The following is a 26534-nucleotide window of genomic DNA, read 5'->3' on the forward strand; positions in this document are numbered from 1 at the left end:
CCATGGCACCTTACAAGTTAAGACCCAATGGCTTGGAATTCCAGCCACAGCCAACAGCAACAGGCGAAGTCAGTCTGAGATAGGACTCAGTTCCCAGAAGAAGGGGTGGCTGCCATCTCTGTGGTTGGGTAGACTGAGCAATTCCAGCCTGTCGATTTTGGAGAATACAAATGGTCCAGATGAGGAAGGGCCCCCAGGAATGCAGCACAGGTGCCTTGCCAGATTGTGGCCAGATAGCTTTAAGTGGGACCGATTCATTCCTCCTCACTGGGCAAGACCTCCCTGTGGGGGCTGTAGTGACTCCAGCTTGGGTTCTACGGCAGAGTTCTGATCTCTCCCTGGGACAGAGCTCCTAGGAGGAGGGATAGCTGCCATCTCTGTGGTTTGGTTGACTCAGCCATACCAGCCTGGCTGCTTTGAAGAATACAAATGGTCTGGACTAGGAAGGGTCCCCCCTAAGAGCACACCTGCTCGACCAAAAAGCAGCCAGACTGCTTCTTTAAGTGGGTCCCTGATCCCATTCCTCCTACCTGGGTGAGACCTCCCAACAGGAGTCTCCAGTCACCTCCTAGGTGCGTACAGGCCAGCAACAGGTGAGTATTTCCCTGGGACGGAGCTTCCAGAGGAAGGAGCTGACTGCCATCTTTGCTGTTTCACAGGCTTCACTGGTGATACTTCCAGGTACAGGAAAAACAGAAGTAACTAGGGTCTGGAGCAGACCCCCAGCAAACCACAGTAGCTCTATGGAAGAGAGGCTCAATGGTTGAAGGAAAGACAAACAAACACAAAACAACAACAACAACAAAGAAGACCCCACAAAAACCTCATTTGAAGCTCAGCAACCTCAAAGGTCGAAGGTAGATAAGTCCACAAAGATGAGAAAGAATCAACACAAAAATGCTAAAAACTCAAAAAGCCAGAGTGCCTCTTCCTCTCCAAATGATCACCTCTCCAGCAAGGGCATTGAACTGGGCTGAGGCTGAGACGGCTGAATTGACAGAAGTAGGACTCCGAAGGTTGGTAATAACACACTTTACTGAGCTAAAGGAGCATGTTGCTGTCCAATGCAAAGAGGCTAAGAATCATGATAAAACAAGCCAGGAGCTGATAGAATAGTCAGTTTAGAGAGGAATATAAGTGACCTGATAGAGCTGAAAAATGCAACACGGGAATTTCACAATGCAATCATAAGTAGCCCTAGCAGAACAGACCAAGGGGAGGAAAGAATCTCAGAGCTTAAAGACTATCTTTTTGAAATAAGACAGGCAGACAAGAATAGAGAAAGAAGAACAAAAAAGAATGAACAAAACCTCTGAGAAATATGGGATTATGTAAAGAGACCAAACCCACAACTGATTGGGATAGCTGAAAGAGACAGGGAGAACAGAAGCAAGTTAGAAAATATACTTCAACATATCATCCAGGAGAACTGTCCTAACCTAGCAAGGCAGGCCAGCATTCAAATTCAGGAAATGCAGAGAACCCCAGTAAGATACTCCATAAGAAGATCAACCCCAAGATACATAATCATCAGATTCTCTAAGGTTGAAATGAAAGAAAATATGTTAAGGATAGACAGAGAGAAAGGCCAGGTCACCTACAAAGAGAAACCCATAAGATTAACAGCAGACCTCTCAGAGGAAACCCTACAAGTGAGCAGAGATTGGGGGCCAATATTCAACATTCTCAAAGAAAAGTTTTCCAACCCAGAATTTCATATCCAGCCAAACTAAACTTCATAAGTGAAGGAGAAATAAGATCCTTTTTCAGAGAGGCAAATGCTGAGGGAATTTGTCACCACCAGGCCTGCCTTGCAAGAGCCCCTGAAGGAAGCACTAAATATGGAAAGGAAAAACCAGTACCAGCACTACAAAAACACACTGATGTACACAGATCAGTGACACTACGAAGCAACCACATAAAAAAGTCTGGAAAATAACCAGCTAGCATCATGATGACAGGATCAAATTCACACATAACAATACTAACCTTAAATGTAAATGGGCTAAATGTCCCAATTAAAAACACAGAATGGCAAGCTGGATCAAGAGCCAAGACCCATTGGTATACTGTCTTTAAGAGACCTGTCTCATGTTCAACGACTTACAGAGGCTCAAAATAAAAAAGTGGGGGGAAATTTACCAAGCAAATGGAAAACAGAAAAAAGCAGGTGTTGCAATCCTGGTTTTCTGATGAAACAGACTTTAAACCAACAAAGATCAAAGTAGGTATTACATAACAGTAAAGAGTTATATTCAATAAGAAGAGCTAACTATCCTAAATATATGTGCACCTAATACAGGAGCACCCAGATTTATAAAGCAAGTTCTTAGAGACCTACAAAGAGACTTAGACTCCCACACAATAATAGTAGGAGACTTCAACACCCCGTTGTCAATATTAGACAGATAATGGAGACAGAGAATTAACAAAGATATTCAGGATCTGAACTCAGTTCTAGATCAACTGGACCTAATAGATATCTACAGAACACTCCACCCCAAAACAACAGAATATACGTTCTTCTCATTGCGACACGGCACTTACTCTAAAATTGATAACATAATCAGAAATAAACCACTCCTCAGCAAATGCAAAAGAACTGAAATCGTAACAAACAGTCTCTCAGACCACAGCACAATCAAATTAGAACTCAAGATTAAGAAATTCACTCAAGGCCGGGTGCAGTGGCTCACACCTGTAATCCCAGCACTTTGGGAGGCCAAGGTGGGCAGATCACGAGGTCAGGAGATTGAGACCATCCTGGCTAACACAGTGAAACCCTGTCTCTACTAAAAATACAAAAAAACTAGCCGGGCGTGGTGGCAGGCGCCTATAGTCCCAGCTACTCAGGAGGCTGAGGCAGGAGAATGGCATGAACCTGGGAGATGGAGCTTGCAGTGAGCCAAGATAGCGCCACTGCACTTCAGCCTGAGCGACAGAGGGAAATTTCATCTCAAAAAAAAAAAAAAAAAAAAAGAAAAAAGAAATTCACTCAAAACCACACAACTACATGGAAATTGAACAACCTGCTCCTGAATGATTCTTGGGTAAATAATGAAATTAAGGCAGAAACCAAGAAGTTATGTGAAACTAATGAGAAAAGAGAGACAATGTACCAGAATCTCTGGGATGCAGCTAAAGCAGTATTAAGAGGGAAATTTATAGCACTAAGTGCCACATCAAAAAACTAGAAAGATCTCAGGTTAACAACCTAATATTTTAACTAAAAGAACTAGAGAACCAAAAGCAAACAAACCCCAAAGCTAGCAGAATAAAGAAATAGTCAAGATCAGAGCAGAACTGAAGGAGATAGAGACAAGAAAAACCCTTCAAAAAATCAGTGAATCCAGGAGCTGGTGTTCCAAAAAAAGTTAATAAAATAGATAGACTGCTAGCTGGATTAATAAAGTAGAAAAGAGAGAAGTATCAAATAAACACAATCAGAAATGATAAGGGGGTTATCACCACTCACCTCATAGAAATACAAGCAACCATCACAGAATACTATGAACACTTCTATGCACATAAACTAGAAAATCTAGAAGAAACTGATAAATTCCTGGACACATACACCCTCCCAAGATTGAACCAGGAAGAAATTGGATCCCTGAATAGACCAATAATGAGCTCTGAAATTGAGGCAGTAATAAATAGCCTACCAACCAAAGAAAGCCCAGGACCAGAAAGATTCACAGATGAATCTGTAGGTGCAAAGAAGAGTTGGTACCATTCCTACTGAAACTATTCCAAAAAATTGAAAAGAATGGACTTCTCCCTAACGCATTCTGTGAGGCCAGCATCATCCTGATACCAAAACCTGGCAGAAATACCCCTGATGAACATTAATACAAAAATCCTCAATAAAATACTGGCAAACCAAATCCAGCAGCACATCAAAAAGCTTATCCACCACAATCAAGTTGTCTTCATCCCCAGGATGCAAGGCTGGTTCAACATATGCAAATCAATAAATATAATTCATCAGGTAAACAGAACTAAAGACAAAATCCACGTGACCACATGATTATCTCAATAGATGCAGAAAAGAATTTCAATAAAATTCAATATCCAAAATGTTAAAAACTCTAAATAAACTAGGTATTGAAGGAACATTCCTCAAAATAATAAGAGCCATCTATGACAAACCCACAGCCAGTATCATGCTGAATGGGCAAAAGCTGGAAGCATTCCCCTTGAAAACTGGCACTAGACAAGGATGTCTTCTCTCCTTGCTCCTATTCAACATAGTATAGGAAGTTCTGGCCAGGGCAATGAGGCAAGAGAAAGAAATAGAGGGCATTCAAATAGGAAGAGATAAAGTGAAATTATCTTTGTTTGCAGATGACATAATTGTATATCCAGAAAACCCCATCATCTCAGCCCTAAAGCTTCTTAAGCTGATAAGCAACTTCAACAAAGTCTCAGGATACAATATCAATGTGCAAAAATCGCTAGCATTCCTATACATCAACAATAGGCAAGAGGAGAACTGAATCATGAATTAACTCCATTCACAATTGCTACAAAAATAATATAATACCTAGGAATCAACTAAAAAGGAAGTGAAAGACCTTTTCAAGAACTAGAAACCACTGCTCAAAGAAATCAGAAAGTACACAAACAAATGTAAAAACATTCTGTGCTCATGGATCAGAAGAATCAATATTGTGAAAATGGCCACATCGCCCAAAGTAATTTATAGATTCAATGCTATTCCCATTAAACTACCACTGACATTCTTCACGGAATTAGAAAAAACTATTTAAAAATTCATATGGGCTGGGTGCAGTGGCTCACACATCCCATCACTTTGGGAGGCCAAGAAGGGCAGATCATCTGAGGTCAGGAGTTCAAGACCAGCCTGATCAACATGGAGAAGTCTCATCTCTACTAAAAATACAAAATTAGCCAGGCGTGGTGGTGCATGCCTGTAATCCCAGCTACTCAGGAGGCTGAGGCAGGAGAATCACTTGAACCCGGGAGGCAGAGGTTGTGGTGACCCAAGATTGCACCATTGCACTCCAGCCTGGGCAACAAGAGTAAAACTCTGTCTCAAAAAAAAAAAAAAAAAAAATCATATGGAACCAAAAAAGAGCACGTGTAACCATGACAATCCTAAGAATAAAGAACAAAGCTGGAGGCATCACACCACCCAACTTCAAACTATACTACAAGGCTACAGTAACCAAAACAGCATGGTACTGCTACAGGGGAATAGACATATAGACTAGTGGAACAGAATAAAGAACTCAGAAATAAGACCACGCACCTACAACCATCTGATCTTCAACAAACCTGACAAAAACAAGCAATGGGGAATGGATTCTCTATTTAATAAATGGTGCTGGGAGAACTGGCTAGCCATAGGCAGAAAATTGAAACTGGACCCCTTCCTTACTCCATGTACAAAAATTAACTCAAGATGGATTCAGGACTTAAATGTAAATCCCCAAAGTATAACAACCCTAGAAGAATATCTAGTTAATACCATTCAGGACATAAGCACAGGCAAAGATTTCATGATGAAAACACCAAAAGCAATTGCAACAAAAGCAAAAATTGACAAATAGGATCTAATTAAATTAAAGAGTTTCTGCACTGCAAAGGAAACTATCATCAGAATGAACAGACAACCTACAGAATGGGAGAAAAATTTTGCAATGTATCCATCTGACAAAGGTCTAATATCCAGAGACTGCAAGGACTTAAACGAATTTACAAGAAAAAAGCAAATAACCACATTAAAAAGTGGGCAAAGAATATGAACAGACACTTCTCAAAAGAAGACGCATGTGTCCAACAAACATATGTAAAAAAGCTCAACATCACTGATTATTAGAGAAATGCAAATCAAAATCACAATGAGATACCATCACACGCCAGTCAGAATGGCAATTATTAAAAAGTAAAAAAACAACAGATGCTGGTGAGGTTGTGGAGAATAAGGAATGCTTTCACACTGTTGGTGGAGTGTAAATTATTAGTACAACCACTGTGGAAGACAGTGTGGTGATGTCTCAAAGACCTAAAAACAGAACTACCATTTGACCCAGCAATCCCATTACTGGGTATATACCCAAAGGACTATAAATAATTCTATTATAAAGATACATGCACAGGTATGCTCATTGCAGCCCTATTCACAATAGCAAAGACATGGAATCAACCTAAATACCCACCAGTGATAGACTGGATAAAGAAAATGTGGTATATATACATCATGGAATACTATGCAGCCATAAAAAGGACCATGTCCCTTTGCAGGGACATGGGTGTGGTTGGAAGCCATTATCCTCAGCAAACTAACACATGAACAGAAAACTCCGCCTATTCTCACTTATAAGTGGGAGCTGAATGATGAGAACACAAGGATGCAGGGAGGGGAACAACACATACTGGGGCCTTTTGGAGGCTGGGGAGAGAGGAGGGACAGCATTAGGAAGAATAGCTCATGCATACAAGGCTTAATACCAAGGTGATGGGAAACCACCATGGCACACGTTTACCTGTGTAACAAACCTGCACATCCTGTACATGTACCCCTGAACTTGAAATAAAAGTTGAAGGAAAAAAGAAAAGGGCATGAATCCCATCATGGGGTACCCCCACACCCCCACCGCCCATGACCTCATCTATCTGATTACCTCCCAGAGGCCACACCTCCAAATACCATCACACTGGGGCTTAGGGCTTCAACACATGAATTTTGGGGGCACAAAAATATTCAGTTCATAATATATTATAAACAGTTCATAAATTCACTTGTATATTATATATTTATAATCACTTATATATAATAATCACTTATATATTATATAATCACTTATATATTATATATAATCATGTATATATTATATAATATATAATCACTTATATATAATATATAATATAAAATCTATAATCACTTATATATTATATATAACATATAATATATAATCACATATATATTATAATCACTTATATATAATATATAATATATAATCACTTATGTATTATATAATATAAAATCTATAATCACTTATATATTATATAATATAAAATCTATAATCACTTATATATTATATAATATAAAATCTATAATCACTTATATATAAAATCTATAATCACTTATATATAATATATAATATATAATCACTTATATATATAATCGCTTATATATTATATATTATAAACTGTTCATAAATTCACTTCATATAAAGATGAAGACAGATATCCGGGTGGCTATTCTACAAGCCAAGGATATAAAACTGCCAGCAAGCCACCAGAAGCTGGGAGAGTGGCCTGTAACAGATTCTCTTTCACAGCCCTCAGAAGGAACCTACCCTGCCAACACCTTTATCTTGGACTTCTGGCCTCCACAACTGCAAGACAACAAACTTGTCTTGTTTAAACCACCCAGGGTGTGGCAGTTTGTTAGAGCAGCTGTGTCAGTCAGGGTTCTCCAGAGAAGCACCACAGGATGTGTGTGTGTGTGTGTGTATACAGAGAGAGACAGAGATAAATATTCATTTTTTAAAAAATTGGACAGGATTGTGGGACCTGGTAGGTTCAAAGTCTGTAGATGAGGTTGGCAGGCAGGAGCCCCAGGGAAGAGTCAGAGTTGCAGAGCAAGTCCAGAGGGAGTCTGGAGACAGAATTCCTTCCTTCTCAGGGTATTTCAGTCTTTCTTAAGACCTTCCACACAGGCACTCATTTATTTAATAATTCTTTATTATCTTCTAGATACTTGAGAATACAGTAACAAAAATATTGTCCCCAGCCAGGTGCAGTGGCTCATACCTGTAATCCCAGCACTTTAGGAGGCCGAGGTGGGAGGACCACCTGAGGTCAGGAGTTCAAGACCAGCCTGACCAACAAGGTTAAACCCCATCTCTACTAAAAATACAAAAATTAGCAGGGCATGGTGGTGTGCGCCTGGAGTCCCAGGTACTCGGGAGGCTGAGGCAGGAGAATCGCTTGAACCTGGGATGCAGAGGTTGTGGTGAGCCGAGATCGTGCCATTACACTCCGGCCTGGGTAACAGAGTGAGACTGTGTCTGGAAAAAAAAAGAAAAAAGAAAAAAAAAAAAGTAGCGTGTGATAAACCTTCACACTACTCAGAATGGCATGCAGTTTAAAAGTATGAATTTTTAGTCCTGGATTTCTCTATTTAACAATATTTTCAGATGGTGGTTGACCAGGAGTAACTGAAACTGTGGGATGCAAAACTGGATAATGGGGGACTACTATAAAGTAGGTGGAGTGACAGCTAAACTGAGCTCTAGGTCATAGTGTAGGTAAGGTAGGCAGTGGAGAAACTGTAAATGTGCATTCAATCTATACTGGAAAGAAGTCAGGTTTTAAGAGGGGTGTTTACTCCTTACCATGGTCTAAATGTGTCACCTTCAAATTCATACGTTGAAAATTAATCATCAGTGTGAAAGTATGAAGAGGTGGGGTCTTTAGGAAGTGAGTAAGTCATGGCTGGGCGCGGTGGCTCACACCTGTAATCCCAGCACTTTGGGAGGCCAAGGCAGGTGGATCACTTGAGGTCAGGAGTTATAGATCAGCCTGGCCAACATGATGAAACCCCAGCTCCACTAAAAATACAAGAATTAGCCTGGTGTGGTGGCATGCACCTGTAGTCCCAGCTATTCAGAAGGCTGAGCCAGAAGACCAGGAGGCAGAGGTCGCAGTGAGCCGAGATCGCACCAATGCACTCCAGCCAGGGCAAGAGAGCAAGACTCTGTCTCAAAAATACATACATACATACATACATACATACATACATACATACATACATAAGGAATTGATTAAGTCATGAGGGTGGAGCTCTTGTGAATGCGATTCGCCACCTATCAAAAGTCTGTAGGGAACTATGTAGGCCCTTTTTGCCGTTCTGTCCCTCCCACTAAGTGAGAACGCAGTGCTCCTCCCCTCTGGGGACACAGTGTTTAAGCTGCCGTCTGGAAAGGAGAGGCCTGGCCTTCACAAAAACCAAACTTTCTGGCACCCTGATCTTGGACTTCACAGGCTCCAGCATTGTGAGAAATAAATTTCTGTTCTTTGTAAATTAGTCAGTCTCAGGTATTTTGTTATCACAGGAGGTATGGACCAGGACACTACTGGTTCTCTACCCTGAGGACTCCAATGGGCTCCAGACCATGCATGCAAAGGTGGCCCCTGAGCTCCCCAGCTCCTGGCCGGTGACTGCACAATATCAAGATTAGTGCCCCCACCCATTAGAGGTCCTAGGACCCTCCAGGGTGAGTCCAGCATTGTTCCCTGCCATGTCCAAGGATGTTGCTGGTTTGCTAAAATTTTAGTGACTTGATGGGAAGTTCCTTGTGGCATGTCCATAGTACAACTGCTTGAGTCCAACTAACTCAATTAAAGAAGGATGAGTAGGTGGGGGCTGTGTAGGGGCTGCAGTGCTGGGATGGTCCCCTAGTCTGTTTTGTTTGTTTGTTTGTTTTGTTTTGTTTTTGAGATGGAGTCTCGCTCTGTCGCCCAGGCAGGAGTGCAGTGGCACAGTCTCGGCTCACTGCAAGCTCCACCTCCCAGGTTCACGCCATTCTCCTGCCTCATCCTCCTGAGTAGCTGGGACTATAGGGGCCCGCCACCATGCCCGGCTAATTTTTTTTGGTATTTTTAGTAGAGATGGGGTTCCACCATGTTAGCCAGGATGGTCTCGATCTCCTCACCTTGTGATCCTTCCACCTCAGCCTCCCAAAGTGCTGGGATTACAGGCTTGAGCCACCGCGCCTGGCCTGTTTTGTTTTTGAGACAAAGTCTTGCTCTGTTGCCCAGGCTGGAGTGCAGTGGCGCGATCTCGGCTCACTGCAACCTCCACCTCCTGGGTCCAAGCTATTCTCCCCCTCAGCCTCCCGAGTAGCTGGGACTACAGGCGCCCACCACCAGACCTGGCTAATTTTTTTTGTATTTTTTAGCAGAGACGGAGTTTCACTGTGTTGGCCAAGTTCGTCTCGAACTCCTGACCTCAGGTGATCCGCCTGCCTCAGCCTCCCAAAGTGCCGGGATTACAGGCATAAGCTACTGCACCTGCTGGTCCCCTAGTCTTAGACCCTTGTGCGATGCCAGCCAGCAGCGTCGTCTTGCCACGCAGAATCTTGCACCTCCCAGGACTGGTACCCATGCTGGAACTGGAGGTCCACCACCTCTCAGACACAAAGCCTGGCAGCACTGGGACTGCTGTTCTCCCCATCTTCCCTCAGAGCCAGAAACTCATTTTATGTTCTCAAATACTGGATCAGTTATCTATTTCTATTAAACAAAGCATCCCAAAATGGAGTGGCCTATAAGAGCAATGATTATTTATTTTTCATAATTCTGTGGGCTGGCTGGGTGGGTCCTCTGCTGGTTTTTCCTGGGCTCACCCACAAGGTCATATTTAGATAGAGGGTCAGCTGGGCGAGTACGTCCCCGACAGCCTCACTCTCAGCTTCTAGCTCTGGGGTGGGAACATCTGAGTCCTCCTCCATCCAACACAAGCTATAGACATGGTGGTTTCTTGGTTCCACCAGGGAGAGAGCAAGAACTGCAAAGCCTCTTGCCCTGGAGCCAGCACTCTGTCCCTTCTGCCACCTTCTGTTGGTAAAAGCAAATTGCATGGCCAGCCCAGATTCATGGGATGGAGAAATAGACTCCATACCTCAAAACAGAGAGCTTGCTGCCACTTGTCAGAGGAGCCTAGACACAAGGAGATGTGATTCCTCATGGCTGACAGTCTCCACAGATACCAAGAGCAGATCCCACCCTCTCTAGCAAAAAATGAGGCTTCATTGCCTTGACCGAGTCCTGACCCTCAAAGCTCACTTGAAGTTAGCTGCTGAGTCACAGGGTCAGGATCACTCACTGGAGGATTAAATGCATACTTTCACTGTCTTTGCTCCATCCAGAAATGTGATGACTCATTCTTGCAGCACGAAGGTTTGTTGTGGGAAGTGTGCAGAAGTGTTTTTCTTTACTTCCAGAATGACAAGCCAGGGGGAAAAATGGAACAAATTCCAAAAAAAAAAAAAAAAAAAGAAAAGGTAATTTATCTGGAAATTAGTGTTAAATTCAAAACAAGCTGCCTTTGGAAAGTCTGAGACCTACCTTTCTGGTAGTCTTTAAATGTAACACAGCAGTCCAGGCACAGTGGCTCACATCTGTGATCCCAGCACTTTGGGAGGCCGAGGCGGGCAGATCACCAGAGGTTGGGAGTTTGAGACCAGCCTGGCCAACATGGTGAAACTCCATCTCTACTAAAAATGCAAAAATTAGCCAGATGTGGTGGCAGGCACCTGTAATCCCAGCTTCTCGGGCAGCTGAGGCAGGAGAATTGCTTGAACCCGAGGGACGGAGGTTGCAGTGAGCCAAGATTATGCCTTTGTACTCCAGCCTGGGAGACAACAGCAAGACTTTGTCTCAAAAAAAAAAAAAAAAAAAAAAGTAAGACAGCTAACCATCAGTCTTGACAGAGAATTTGGAGCATGGATCCTTAGCAGGGCCAGTCGGCTAGTTAAAGACCCAAACACTGGAAGCAACCCAAGTGTCTATCAGTGCATGAAGGGATAAGCAACATGTGATCTATCCATGCAATGCAACATTGTTCAGCCTTAAAAGAAGAGAACTCTGACACACGCTACAACACAGATGAACCTTGAAGACATCATGCTGAGCGCAGTAAGACAGTCACGAAAGGACAAATACTGTATGATTTTACTCATATGAGGTACTCAGACAAAATCATAGAGACAGAAAGTAGACTGATGGGTTCCAGGGGCTAGAGGAAGGGGACTGGGGAGTTGGTGATTAATGGGAATGGAGTTTCCATTTTACAAGATGAAAAGAGTCTGGAGAGCAATGGTGGTGATGGTTGCACAACAATGTGAATATTCTTCCTTTTTATTTTTTGGCTGTGGGGGGCAGAGTCTCACTCTGTCGCCTAGGCTGGAGTGCAGTGGCATGATCTCAGCTCACTGCAAGCTCCGCCTCCTGGGTTCACGCCATTCTCCTGCCTCAGCCTTCCGAATAGCTGGGACTACAGGAGCCCACCACCACGCCTGGCTAGTTTTTTGTATTTTTTTTAGTTGATACAGGGTTTCACCATGTTAGCCAGGATGGACTGCATCTCCTGACCTCATGATCTGCCCGCCTCAGCCTACAACGTGAATATTATTAATACTACTGAGTTGTTCTTTTAAAAATGGTTAAGATGCTTTGAAGATCCTTAGAACCCAATGTCTCAACTCACCTGGACTGTTTTACCCCAAGGGTTCAGGGATAGCCCCCATCTATTTCGCCAGGCATTAGCCCAAGACTTGAGCCAGTTCTCATACCTGGACACTCTTGTCCTTTGATATGTGGATGATTTACTTTTAGCCACCTGTTCAGAAACCTTGTGCCATCAAGCCACCTAAGCCCTCTTAAATTTCCTCACCACCTGTGGCTACAAGGTTTCCAAATCGAAGGCTCAGCTCTGCTCACAGCAGGTTAAATACTTAGGGCTAAAATTGTCCAAAGGCACCAGGGCCCTCAGTGAGGAACATATCCAGCCTATCATTGTTTGAATGGCTCTTCAGAATCTATGTGCTTCCTTTCATTCTTAGTGCCCCCTATGACCATCTACACTGAACAAGATTTATACAATTATGTCGTACCTAAGCCCCACAACGTAAGAGTACCCATTCTTCCTTTTGTTATTGGAGCAGGAGTACTAGGTGGACTAAGTACTGGCATCAGCGGTATTACAACCTCTACTCAGTTCTACTGCAAACTACCTCAATAACTAAATGGTGACATGGAACAAGTCGCTGACTCCCTGGTCACCTTGCAAGATCAACTTAACTCCCTAGCAGCAGTAGACCTTCAAAATCGAAGAGCTTTAGACTTGCTAACCGCTGAAAGAACCTGTTTCTTTTTATGGGAAGAATGCTGTTATTATGTTAATCAATCCGGAATCGTCACCGAGAAAGTTAAATAAATTTGAGATTGAATACAACTTAGAGCAGAGGAGCTTCAAAACACCAGACCCTGGGGCCTTCTCAGCCAATGGGTGCCCTGGATTCTCCCCTTCTTAGGACCTCTAGCAGCTATAATACTGTCACTCCTCTTTGGACCCTGTATCTTTAACCTCCTTGTTAAGTTTGTCTCTTCCAGAATCAAAGCTGTAAAATTACAAATTGTTTTTCAAATGGAGCCCCAGGTGCAGTCCATGACTAAGATCTACCATGGACCCCTGGACCGGGCTGCTAGCCCATGCTCCAATGTTGATGACATCAAAGGCACCCCTCCAGAGGAAATCTCAACTGCACAACCCCTACTATGCCCCAGTTCAGCAGGAAGCAGTTAGAGCGGTCATCAACCAACCTCCCCAACAGCACTTGGGTTTTCCTGTTGAGAGGGGGGACTGAGAGAGGACTAGCTGGATTTCCTAGGCCGACTGAGAATCTCTAAGCCTAGCTGGGAAGGTGACTGCATCCACCTTTAAACATGGGGCTTGCAACTTAGCTCACACCTGACCAATCAGGTAGTAAAGAAAGCTCACTAAAATGCTAATTAGGCAAAAACAGGAGGTAAAGAAATAGCCAATCATCTATTGCCTGAGAGCACAGCAGGAGGGACAATGATCAGGATATAAACCCAGGTATTCCAGCTGGCAATGGCTACCCTCTTTGGATCCCCTCCCTTTGTATGGGAGCTCTGTTTTCACTCTATTAAATCTTGCAACTGCAAAAACAAACAAACAAACAAACAAAACATGATTAAGATGGTAAGGTTTTGTTTGTTTATTTATTTATTTTTTTTTTTGAGACATGGTCTCACTCTGTCCCCCAGACTGGAGTGCAGTGGTGCGACCTCAGCTCACTGCAGCCTCACCCTCCCAGGTTCAAGTGATTCTCCTACCTCAGACTCCCAAGTAGCTGGGATTACAGGCATGCGCCACCACACCAGGCTCATTTTTGTATTTTTAGTAGAGATGGGGTTTCACCATGTTGTCCAGGCTAGTCTGAAACTCCTGACCTCAAGTGATCCACCCGCCTCAGCCTCCCAAAGTGCTGGGATTACAGGTGTGAGGCACTGTGCCCAGCCAAGATGTAAGTTTTATGTTAGGTATATTTTACTATAATTTAAAAATTTTTAAAATGATCTATGCAACCTATCACATCATGCCTGACAGTTGCCCTGATAGTCACAGACCATAGACTGCTTTAAGATACGCACTCACCTGGGCTTACTCTGTGTCTAGCCACAGTGCAAATGTCTCTGTTTATTTATTTTTTTTGAGATGGAGTTTCACTCTTGTTGCCCAGGTTGGAGTGCAGTGGTGTGAGCTTGGCTCACTGCAACCTCCACCTCTTGGGTTCAAGTGATTCTCCTGCCTCAGCCTCCCAAGTACCTGGGATTACAGGTGTGCGCCACCACACCCAACTAATTTTGTATTTTTAGTAAAGACAGGGTTTCACCATGTTGGCCAGGCTGGTCTTGAACTCTTGGCCTCAGGTGATCCACCTGCCTCAGCCTCCCAAAGTGTTGGGATTACAGGCAAGAGCTACTGCACCCAGCCGCAAATGTCTCTTTTATCTTGAAAGCTCAGAAGCATGAGGGGTTACATCAGTCAATCACTTTCAACAAGTGCCCCCTGGAATATAGAACTACATGAATGTGTGTGTGTACAAGAGGGGGCCTCGGGAGGCAGAGAGAAGGTGGAAAGCTCACTGACTGCTGGACCCAAGTCCTGGCAACCATGCGAGGGCAGCTCTGCTGGGCATAACTGGTTGTCCACCCAGCATCCATCTGACCTTCTGTCTTTCTTCAGTACCTTGGTTTGTTTCTGTGTTTGCTTTTCAGGTCTTCTTTCCTACAGACTGAAGCCAGGGAGAAGTGACCCACCCCCATGTCCATGCTCCCCCTGCCCCGCCCCTCAGTGGAACTCCATTCCCTTAAGTGGTGAAGGAAGAATCTGCTGGGAAGTGAGGAATTCTGGAATATGTCTTTCTAGATGTTGTTATGGCCGAATGTGAGGCCTTGCCCTGCTGCCCCCACTGTGCTTGCCAGAGAAAAGCCAGTACCCAAACTGCCACAGCACAAGGAGAGAAAGTTCCCCAGTCACTGATGGCATAGCTGAGCCACTCATCAGTCACACCTGGAACCTAACCTGCCTTCCACTTACAGTTACCTTCGTCGCTTAGAGGAGCCAAGAGTATTCTAATGGATATGGTATCATCTATCCGATATTCCTAGAAAACTCATGTCTCAGTCATAAATAAAATCAAGAAAATTACATATAGGTAAGTGCCACCAAGCCCACGATGAGGAGCAGCTCAGCCATCATGAGGATGTGGGGATGCTGGGTGAAGGGATGGAGAACTGGCCACCCCGACATATGTGGCTTCGGCATATTGATTTAGTTGAACTGAAAGCACATCAGAAACAGATGCAGACGGGGTTCTCTGCCCTGCCCCTTTCTACCTAAAACCAGGTCATAGAATTCCCCATGAGAAAGGTGCCCTTCCTGTACCAGGAAGAGAACATTCATGTCACCAGAGACTGGGAGTCGATGCAGAATGGACCTGCGCAAACAAGCCTACAAAAATAATGTTAATCCCCTACTGGTTTTCCCCGCATATTTCCCAGTCACCATCCCACAATTTACTGTCCCTAACCCAAGCCCTTTGTCTTGTCACACCGTAATTTACCATTCTTTGTGTAAAATGGTTTCTATACTTTTGAGCCTAATGGTTTCTCCAAGTCGTTGTTTTCCTTCTGAAGACTCCTGTGCACATGTTAAAATATTAAACCAGTGTGTATGCTTGTCTCCTGTTAATCTATGTCAGTTGAATTCTTAGGCCAGCCACAAAACCTGAGAGGGTAGAAATAAGTGTTTCCTCCCCTATATGGGTAGGCAAAGCAGAAATAGTAAGAAAGCTAAAAAGTGAAAGTGATGCTGGAAGGCTATTTTATGATAGACTGAGGTGGGTGGATCACCAGAGGTCAGGAGTTTAAGACCAGCCTGGCCAACATGGTGAAACTCCATTTCTACCAAAAATACAAAAAAAAAAAAAAAAAAAAAAAAAATTAGGCAGGTGTGGTAGTGAGAGATTACACCTGTAATCTCAGCTACTTGGGAGGCTGAGGCAGGAGAATTGCTCGAACACAGGTGGCAGAGGTTGCAGTGAGCAGAGATCGTGCCACTGCACTCCAGCCTGGGCGACAGAGCAAGACTCCATCTCAAAAAAAAGAAAGAAAGAAAGAAAAAATCAGTATGTTTATAGTTACAAAAGAAAAACCTAATTATAGAAAATTTTTATAACCGCCAAATAAAAATCACATTTAACATCATCATTATGCAAAGTTAACAGCTCTTTCTTTCTAGCCCATGACTTTGCAGAATCTTTTAAATGCCCCCTCTTGATTAGGTGAGTAAAAAGGAAAATAAAATCAGAGAAAAAAACGTAGAGGTCTCTAAGGGAAATGTACACATGGAGTTAAGTTTGAATTGGAGGAAAACAACTCACTGAAATTTAACAAAAAAACCCCAGCTTGATGATATAATTAACATATGCAAAACTCATTTAAAGTATACAATTTAATGTTTTTCAATATATTCACAAGGTTATGAATATACCATCATCGAAATCTAATTTTAAACGTTTGTGAATGGTTACAGTGGCTCGCCTCTGTAATCCCAGTACTTTAGGAGGCCAAGGCAGCCGGACCATTTGAGGTCAGGAGTTCAAGACCAGCCTGGCAACATGATGAAACCCTGTCTCTACTAAAAATACAAAAATTAGGCAGGCATGGTGTCACGTACCTGTATCCCAGCTACTAGAGAGGCTGAGGCAGGAGAATCGCTTGCACCTGGGAGAAAGAGGTTGCAGTGAGCCGAGATTATGCCACTGCACTCCAGCTGGACAACAGAATGAGACCCTGTCTCAAAAAACAAAAACAAAAACAAAATTTGTGTCCCTTAAAAGAAAATCTCCTGATAATCATTCACTCCCCATGCCGTGGGTCCCTGAATTCACCCCGTTATGATTTCCTAGTTTGAGGACGCACGATTGGAATGGATGTGCTCAGCAGCTGGTTGGATCCCCACATTTGTTCCCTGACCAGTAGAATGGAGTAAGGGCTATTATGATGGGAATGGCCAAGTAGAAGCCACTAGAACTACTTTGACTAGGAAAATAGTAAACCAAAAGCAACACCACATTTCTGGAAAGCTTGCAGAGATTAGTGTCACCATCAAGGACTTAAGGATACCCCATAAACCTATTCAGCTCACCTATTTGGACTGTGCAGAAGACAGAAGGATCTTGGAGAATGACAGTGGATGGATTATTGTGAACTTAATCACGTGGCGACTTCAACTGTAGCAGATGTCGTTTCATTGCTTGAGGAAATTAGCACAAACCCTGGTACCTGGTATGCAGCTATTTGTCCAGCAAATGCTTTTTTCTCCATCTCTGTTAGTGAAGACTTCCAGAAGTAGTTTACTTTAGCTGGCAAGGCAAGCAATACACCTGCACTGATAGGAGTGTGTCAGCTCTCCAGTTTTATGTCACAATCAGTTCACAGAGAGTTTGATTGCCTTCCCCTTCCAGAAGACATAAACATCCATCCGTTACATTGATGACATTACGCTGACAGACCTAAGAACAAGAAGTAGTAAATACGCTAGATTTATTGGTAAGACATTTGCATATCAGAGAATGGGAAATAAGTTTTTTTAAATCTCAGTGGCTTTCTATGTCAGTGAAATTTCTAGGGGGTCTAGTGATGTGGACGCATGTTAAGGTATTCATATGAAGGGTAAGCTGTTGCATCTAGCCTCTCCTATAACTAAGAAAGAGGCACAGTGCCTAATAGGCCTCTGAATTTTGGAGGCAACATATTCCTCATTTGGATGTGTTACTCCAGTCCATTTACCAAGTGACCAGAGAAGCTGCTAGTTTTGCATAAAGCCCACGACAGGAGAAGGCTCTGCAACAGATCTAGGCTGCTGCTCAAGTTGCTTTGCTGCTCAGCATATGACTCAGCAGATCCAATGGTGTTTGAAATGCCAGTGGCAGATAGGGATGCTGTTAGAACCCTCGGCAGGCCTGTATGGATGAATGGCAGCACAGGCCTTTACATTTTAGAGCAAAGCCCTGCGTCCTCAACAGATAACCACCCTCCTTTTGAAAAACAGCTCTTGGCCTGCTACTGGGTCTTAGAAGCTGAACACTCAAGCATGGACCATCAAGTTACCAGGCCACCTGCACTGCCCTTCATAAACCGGGTGGTATATCACCCACCAATCCATGAAGTTGAGTGTGCACAGCAGCACTCCATCATCAGATGGAAGTGGTATATACATGATCAGACCCAAGTAGGCCCTGAAGGCACAAGTACGTTACACGAAGTGGCCTTGCTACACTGCCTCCTCTCTCCTAGCCTGCACTGATGGTCTCACAAGTAAGTTCCTGACAATCATTGTCAGAGGAAGAAACCACTCATTCCTGGACTACAGAGGGTTCTGTGGGATATGCAGCCCCCACTCTGAAGCGGACAGCTGCAGCACTGCAGCGCCTTTCCAGGACAGCCCCAGAGGACAGTGGTGAAGAGAAATCCTCCCAGTGAGCCAAACTTTGAGCAGTTTACCCTGGTTGTCCACTTTGCCTGGAAGAAGAAATGGCATGATGTGCGATTATAAACTGATTCATGGGCTGTAGCCGGTGGTTTGGCTGGATGATCAGATACTTGAAAGGCACATGATTGGAAAATTGATGACATGAAAATTTAGGGAAGCTCTATGTGTACAGACCTCTCTGGGAAAAGAACATAAAGATATTTGTGCTTCATGTGAATGCTTACCAAAGGGTGACCTCAGCAAAAAGGACTTTAAAATCGAGTGAATAGGATCATCCATTCTGTGGATATCAGTCAGTCTCTTCTCCCAGTCTCATGGCCCAGTGGGCTTGTGAACGAAGTGGCCATGGTGGCAGGGATGGAGATTATGCATGGGCTCAGCAGCACAGAGTGGAAGTCCTGAGTACGGCCTCCACTGAGTGCCCAGTCTACCCGGAGCGGACAGCAACACCGAGCCCCCAGTATGATCACCCAAGGGCTCAACCAGCTATCTGATGGCAGATTGATTACATCAGACCACTTCCATCATGGAAGGGACAGAGTTTTGTCCTTACTGGAATAGACGCTTACTCTAGATACAAATTTGCCTTCCCTGCTCACAGTGCTTCTGCCAAAACTACCATTTGTGGAGTCACCGCATGCCTTATCCACCATCAGCCGCACTGCCTTGCTTCTGATCAAGAAACTCACTTTACAGTGAAAGAAGTATGGCAATAGGTCCGTGCTCGTAGAATTCACTGGTTTTACCATATTCTCTATCATCCTAAAGCAGCAATTTTGCTAGGAGAGTGCAACGGCCTTTTGAAGACTCAGTTACAGTGCCAGTTAGGTAGCCGTACCTTGCAGGGCTACGGCAAGGTTTCCCAGGAGGTTGGATATTCTCCAAATCAGCATGTAATCTATGGCGCTGTTTCTCCCATAGCCAGAATTCATAGGTCCAGACATAAAGGGGTGGAAATGGGAGAGGCACCACCCACCATCACCCCTAGTGACCCACTAGCAAAAGTTCTGCTTCCTGGTTCTGTGCCTTTATGCTCCACTGGCCTAGAAGTCTTAGTTTCAGTGGGAGGACAAAAACAATGGTTCGATTGAACTGGTAGTTGACTGCAACCTGGCCACTTTGGGTTCCTCATGCCTCTGAATCAATACGCTGCAAAAAGAGCTAGTGCTGGCTGGGGTGATTGATCTTGATTACCAAGCGGAAATTGGACAACTATTCCACAACGGAGGTAAGGAAGCGAGTGTCCAGCATACAGGAGATCCCTTAGGGCATCTCGTTTTATTATCACAACAGTCTTGTCTATTGTTTCTATGACTGTAGGCCATGCTTACAGGAGGAAGATTACTTCCGTACAGGGCACAGCACAAACAGACATGGAGGCGTGGGACCATGACTAGTCATATCAGACCAGGCACAAGGACAGTGTGCTAGGGAGTCATGAGCATTTGTGGACAGAGAGCAGAGGCACAACATCAGTGACCAAGAAGCTCAACTCCGCTTGGATGTGTGAAGCTCCACACAACTCCATGTGATGAGCAGACACCGTAAGAAATACACACATGGGGCCTGGCACGGTGGCTCATGCCTGTAATCCCAGCACTTTGGGAGGCCAAGATGGGCGGATCACAAGGTCAGGAGATCAGCACCTTCCTGGCTAACACGGTGAAACCCCGTCTCTACTAAAAAATACAAAAAATTAGTCGGGCGAGGTGGCGGGCTCCTGTAGTCCCAGCTACTCGGGAGGCTGAGGCAGGAGAATGGCGTGAACCCGGGAGGCGGAGCTTGCAGTGAGCCGAGATTGCGCCACTGCACTCCAGCCTGGGCGACAGAGCGAGACTCCGTCTCAAGAAAAAAAAAAAAAAAAAAAAAAGGAAGAAATACACACATGGATCTCCGCCATGTTATTGCCATTTTTTTTTTTTTTTTTTAAGACGGAGTCTCTCTCTGTCGCCAGGCTGCAGTGCAGTGGCCGGATCTCGGCTCAATGCAACCTCCACCTCCTGGGTTCAAGAGATTCTTCAGCCCTAGGTAGCTGGGATTACAGGCGCGCACCACCAGACCCAGCTAATTTTTGTATTTTTTAGTAGAGGCGGGGTCTCATTATGTTGGCCAGGATGGTCTCGATTTCTTGACCTCATGATCCACCCGCCTTGGCCTCCCAAAGTGCTGGGAGTACAGGCATGAGTCATGGCGCCTGGTGGCCAAAACTATTTTTAAGTTAAATCTCTCCAAACCTTTAGACCTAACTTCCAGTTGACAGACAATACAGGAACAGAGGAACAGGTAAAAAGACATAAGAAAGAAACAGTTTGACAAAATCCTTAAAGCCACACACTTCATGCTAACTAGCCTGGTCTCTTTGAGAAGCCAAAATCATGAAGAAATCAGGGGGTGTGGGGCCTAGTGTAGATTAAAGCATAATGCAGTGATTGGATCCTGGTTTTTAAAAAAGCAAATAGAAATTTGCAGTTGGATTATTAGGAAAATTTGAATATGGATTGAGCATTAGATGATCTTTGGGGATTACTAACTTTGTGAAGTATGATATTGGTCGTAGAAGTTCCTCATTTTTTGGAAGTGTAGGAGGAAGTACTCAGGGATAAAGTGTCAGGAAAGCTGTAATCTTTTTAAAATCATTGTTCAGAAAAATACATACAGTTGACCCTGGAACCATGTGGGAGTTAGGGGTGCTGATACCCATTCCTTTGTAAAGTTGAAAATCCAAAATAACATTTGACTTACCCCAAACTTAGCCATGAATAGCAGACTTTTGACTGGAAGGCTTACTGATAACATAAGCAGCAATTAACACATATTCTGTATGTTATATGTACCATATGCTGTGTTCTCATAATACAGTAAGCCAGAGAAAAGAAATGTTATTAAGAAAATCATGAGGAAGAGGAAACATATTTACTACTCATCAAGTGAAAGTGGACCATCATAAAGCTCTTCCTCCTCATTGTCTTCACATTGAATAGGCTGAGGAGGAGGAGGAAGAGGAGGGGTTGGTCTTGCTGTCTCGGGGGTGGCAGAGATGGAAGAAAATCCTTGTATAAGTGAACCCACGCAGTTCAAACCCATGTTGTTCAAGGGTCCACTTTACATAGTTTTATGTTGGGAGATCACAACAGAAAAACAAATATATGTATATACGTATATACTAAGACTTGGGAACGTGATAATACTCTTAAGGAGGTTTTCGTCTAAATTCTAAAAGGCATCTTCATTCTTGCTTAGTCTTAGTTAAGCTGTGTATTTCCCTTCTAACTAGCACAGTGCTTGCCTAGAGCAATTGCTCCATGATTTCTTTGAGCTGGAAGGATTCAAAGACGTTAGGCCTCCTCCTGCCTAAAAGTGGTTTACATAATGAAGGGCATATTTTTCTTAAATAACAAGAAGTCTGGAGGCAGCATTTGTTACCAGAGGTTCAGCTGCTCCATAATGCCTTCAGGAATCCTGATCTTTTCTATCTTCTTGCTCCTCTGTCCTTGGTGGGATGGATTTCAGATTCATATGTGCTGCCTTGTGGCTGCTGGTGGCTGCAGCAACCGTCAGTGGAAGAGAAGGGCCACAGGGCCCTTTCCTTATCAAGAAGCCTCCCGAGGGACTCTCACTGATGTATCTTTGGCCACGCCTGAATCACATGGCAAACTGAGCTGCAAGGGAGCCTGGGAAGCCAGGATTTCATATCCTAACGTCTTCTAAGTGTGAGAAAGGGATTTGAGGGTTATGAATTGGGTTCTGGAGGAGCTAACAAGTTTTGCCTCCAACCATTTCCTAGAAAACCTAAATGTATTCGAAGTAGATTTCCTTGGCAATTATCTCTATAAAAATTAAAGTAAAATAAAAAGTTGAAAAAATTTGATTTGAAAAGTCATTGAATTTAATAAGGATAGAGCATCAGTTCATTCCAAAAAACACCTAACAAGCCACTGACTATACACCAAGCATTGAGCAAAAATCCAGGAGGCAAAGATGAATAAGGACTGCTCCACATCCTTAGAAAGCTGACAACTGGGCAGTAGAAGAATGCCTGCAGATAAGTAGTTATATTATGAGAAAGAGCCAGCAAAAGAAATGCTAAGTGGCCTGGCGCGATGGCTTACGCCTGTAATCCCAGCACTTTGGGAGGCCGAGGTGGGTAGATCACCTGAGGTCAGGAGTTCAAGACCAGCCTGGCCAACCTGGTGAAACCCCGCCTCTATTAAAAATACCAAAACTAGGCCGGGCGCGGTGGCTCAAGCCTGTAATCCCAGCACTTTGGGAGGCCGAGACGGGCGGATCACGAGGTCAGGAGATCGAGACCATCCTGGCTAACACGGTGAAACCCCATCTCTACTAAAAATACAAGAAAATTAGACGGGCGAGGTGGGGGGCGCCTGTAGTCCCAGCTACTCGGGAGGCTGAGGCAGGAGAATGGCGTGAACCCGGGAGGCGGAGCTTGCAGTGAGCCGAGATCGCGCTACTGCACTCCAGCCTGGGGCACAAAGCAAGGCTCTATCTCAAAAAAAATAAAATAAAATAAAATAAAATAATAAAAATAAAAATACCAAAACTAGCTGGGCATGGTGGCAGGCACCTGTAATCCCAACGACTCGGGAGGCTGAGGCAGGGGAATCACTTGAACCCGGGAGGCGGAGGCTGCAGTGAGCAGAGATCCGCCATTGCACTCCAGCCTGGGCAACAAGAGCAAAACTCCATCGCAAAAAAAAGAAAGAAAGAAAAAATAAAGAAGAAAAAGAAAAAAGAAAGAAAGGAACGCTAAGTGGGCAAAGAGAACCTGGCCTGGGGACTCAGAGCTGTTTTAGAGAAGCTCTGATTTCATCAGTTGGAAGAGAAGAAAACAGCGCAAGCACAGACCCAGGGATGAGGCCAGCCTGCCCCCCACCCGCCCCTTCCACAGGGCTGCCAGCGTTTCCTGTGGCCGCCAGGATGAGGGGTTTGTACTAGTTACCAGAGGAATTTCCATTTTTCAGCCTTGTAGAAAATGCCTAAGACTTGGAATCACACATCTTCTTCTAGTTCTGCTGCTGATTAACTGTGTGAGATCCAGTTTGAAATTGAAGTCAGGGAGCCCCTTGCTTTATCACCGCGACTCTGCAGCGTTTCTAATCACGTAAGGAGGGCACATGCTCTGCACACTGTTTCTTAACCATGTCGCTGACATAGTGGCTGCAATTGTGTCCATCTGCTAGCACTTGGTATATTTTTTTGCAGAACAAGCCAGACATAACTTACTATGGCAAATTTGTACCTGGAAATCACGGAGATGTGATGGCAGACAAGCTCTGCGGTCATCTGGGAATGTCTCGCCAAACCGAAGGAGACCTGTGTGTCGTGTGCAGGGATTTCCGTGACAGCACTGGCTTCCCAGTGACCGGCAGCATCCAAACAACCGTCAAGAGAAGGAAAGTGTTTTAAATCGGGAAATACGGAAGTAACCTTGTATCTGCCAAATTGGGAGGGAGAGATCAGACGACACCATCAGCTCTTTAATAATTTTTTTTTTTAATAGAAAGCCTTCACCTCTCCTTTTTTGGTCACTTAAGTGTTTGCTGGCGGTTTCTAAAATGCCTTTACTCCATGACATTACAGGAAAGGCGCTTTTGGAGCCTTAGTTTGGTTATAAACGACTCTCCCACAACTGTTTTCTATTTCCATTTTGTTTCACTGACTGAGAATGTAAATTGAACTTTAGTGCTATTGTGCTTTGTTCTGCCTCTCTTTGTGGAAATGTGTTTTGAATTAAAGTCCACGAATAAACCAGAGCGGTCCCAAATATTGCCGTTCAGCTTTCGAACAGCTTGAGAGCCAGGAAAAGACAGAGCATGTGGTTTTATGAGCCCCAGATGGTGTAATGGGTGTCACGCATGTCTTTATGTGGGGAGGTCACGGGTTCAGGTTCCATCTGGAGCCATCTCAGAGACACTTCGTATCCAACAAATAAAGATGAGATCTGGGGCAGAAAACATGACCGCCTGCAGGGAGGAGACACGGTGCCTTCTCACCCTAACCACCACCATCTTGGCCAATGCCCATTCACTTATCTGAGTCTAGCGATGTTGCCTTTGACTCAGAACAAAACAATGTCAGAGATTGTTTCCCTGGATCTTCTGTCTCCACCGACTTCTTTGATAAGATCCACAAATGAGCTTCTTCCCTTGTTCATGATTGAGAAACACAAACCATCCTCTCATTTACTCCTGAAGCAAGTAGGAATGTTTATAGGAATATTTTCTTACCATCTCTATGCTGTACTCCTCGGAGAGAGAATAACTAAAAGAAAGTTTCTGAGACCATTTTCTACTTCTTCACCAGAGTGGATATAAATCTAGACTTAGTGATGCTATTTGATTTGGCTTCCAAATAGTATTGATACAGTATAGTCATAATGGATTTGCAGCCATGCTAATAATTCATGTACTATTTCCTTTCATTTCTTAATTAAAAACTTAAATTGTGCCGAGTGCGGTAGCTCACGCCTGTAATCTCAGCACTTTGGGAAGCAGAGGTGGGTGGATCACCTGAGGTCAGGAGTTCGAGATGAGCCTGGCCAACATGGTAAAACCCCATCTCTACTAAAAACACAAATATTAGCCAGGCCTGGTGGCCGACACCTGTAATCCCAGCTACTCAGGAGGCCGAGGCAGGAGAATCACTTGAACCTGGGAGGCGGAGGTGGCAGTGAGCCAAGATCGTGCCACTGCACTCCAGCCTGGGAGACAGAGCAAGACTCCGTCTCAAAAAAAAAAAAAAAAAAAAATTTTTTTTAAACTTAAATTGTGATAAACCATACATTATATAAAATGTACCATCGTGACCATTTTCAAGCATACAGTTCAGTGGCATTAAGTACATTCATACAGTGGCTCACGCCTGTAATCCGAGCACTTTGGGAGGCCAAGACGGGAGGATTATTTGAGCCCAGGAGTTCGAGACTAGCTTGGGCAAGATGGCAAGGCCCTGTCTCTACGAAAGAGTGAAAAAAAAAAAGTTAGCCTGGCATGGTGCCACACGCATGTAGTCCCCAGCTTGGAGAGGCTGAAGCAGGAGGATCTCTTGAGCCCAGGAGTTTGAGGTTACAGTGAGCTGTGATTACACCACTGCACTCTAGCTTGGGTGACAGAACAAGACCTCATCTCTAAAAACAAACAAACAAACAAAAAGACAAAATAAACATACTGTTGTGCTACCATCACCACCATCCATCCCCAAAACACCATACCCCCCACCTGATTTTTGTATTTTATAAAGATGGTGTTTCACCATGTTGCCCAGGCTAGTCTTGAACTCCTGAAATTACAGGCGTGAGCCACTATGCCTGGCTCCAAGACCGCTTACAATCTTGCAAAATGGAATCTCTGTCCTCATCAAACGTTAACACCCCATTTACTACCATACCCAGCTCCCAGGCCCTGGAAATCTTAATTCCTGTACTTTTGCTAGACTTTTAGGTATGGGCTACAGGAAATGCATTGTCCCTCTTTTCCCAGCATTCTGAGCTTAGCCCATGTAGGACAGGAAAATTTTCTCTTCTCTCCACCTATCTTGGGTTCATTGGCAGAGGCCCTGTAAATTGGACTGACAGAAGACAGATTAACAGGAGAAAAACAAACAAGCTTATTAGCACATGCACCACGCGCGTGCGCGCGCGCGCACACACACACAGACACACACACGCACACACGAGAGCACTCAGAGATGAGTAACTCAAAGAGGGGGTGAACATGTGGGCTTCTATCCTTATCAAAGAACAATACATTTGTAGAGAAGTGATGAGATAAAAGCCAAGGACTTTGAGCTTCTAGTTACAGCAAACTGTGGGAAGGAAAGTCATCTATGGGTAGAGTGGAAGATAAGGGTGGTTAGTAAGGTTTGTTATGTAGGATCCTCTAGTGTTTTCTCCTGCGGA

General features: G+C 44.1%; 1 long non-coding RNA gene across 2 annotated transcripts; it reads right to left on the bottom strand.

Moving 5' to 3' along the window:
- Nucleotides 1-7767: 7767 nt before the first annotated feature.
- On the bottom strand, nucleotides 7768-24064 carry LOC144334755 (uncharacterized). Of its 2 annotated transcripts, none has more exons than XR_013404948.1 (3): nucleotides 23877-24064; nucleotides 17273-17639; nucleotides 7768-8039 (listed from the first exon to the last, which is right to left on the bottom strand). It is a non-coding gene; the product is annotated as an uncharacterized LOC144334755 (long non-coding RNA). The 2 variants fall into 2 exon arrangements; XR_013404949.1 differs by lacking the exon at nucleotides 7768-8039 and adding an exon at nucleotides 16802-16917.
- Between the last annotated feature and the right edge of the window lie 2470 nt (nucleotides 24065-26534).

Source organism: Macaca mulatta, chromosome 15 (genome assembly GCF_049350105.2).
Source record: "Macaca mulatta isolate MMU2019108-1 chromosome 15, T2T-MMU8v2.0, whole genome shotgun sequence".
NCBI classification, from domain to species: domain Eukaryota; kingdom Metazoa; phylum Chordata; class Mammalia; order Primates; family Cercopithecidae; genus Macaca; species Macaca mulatta.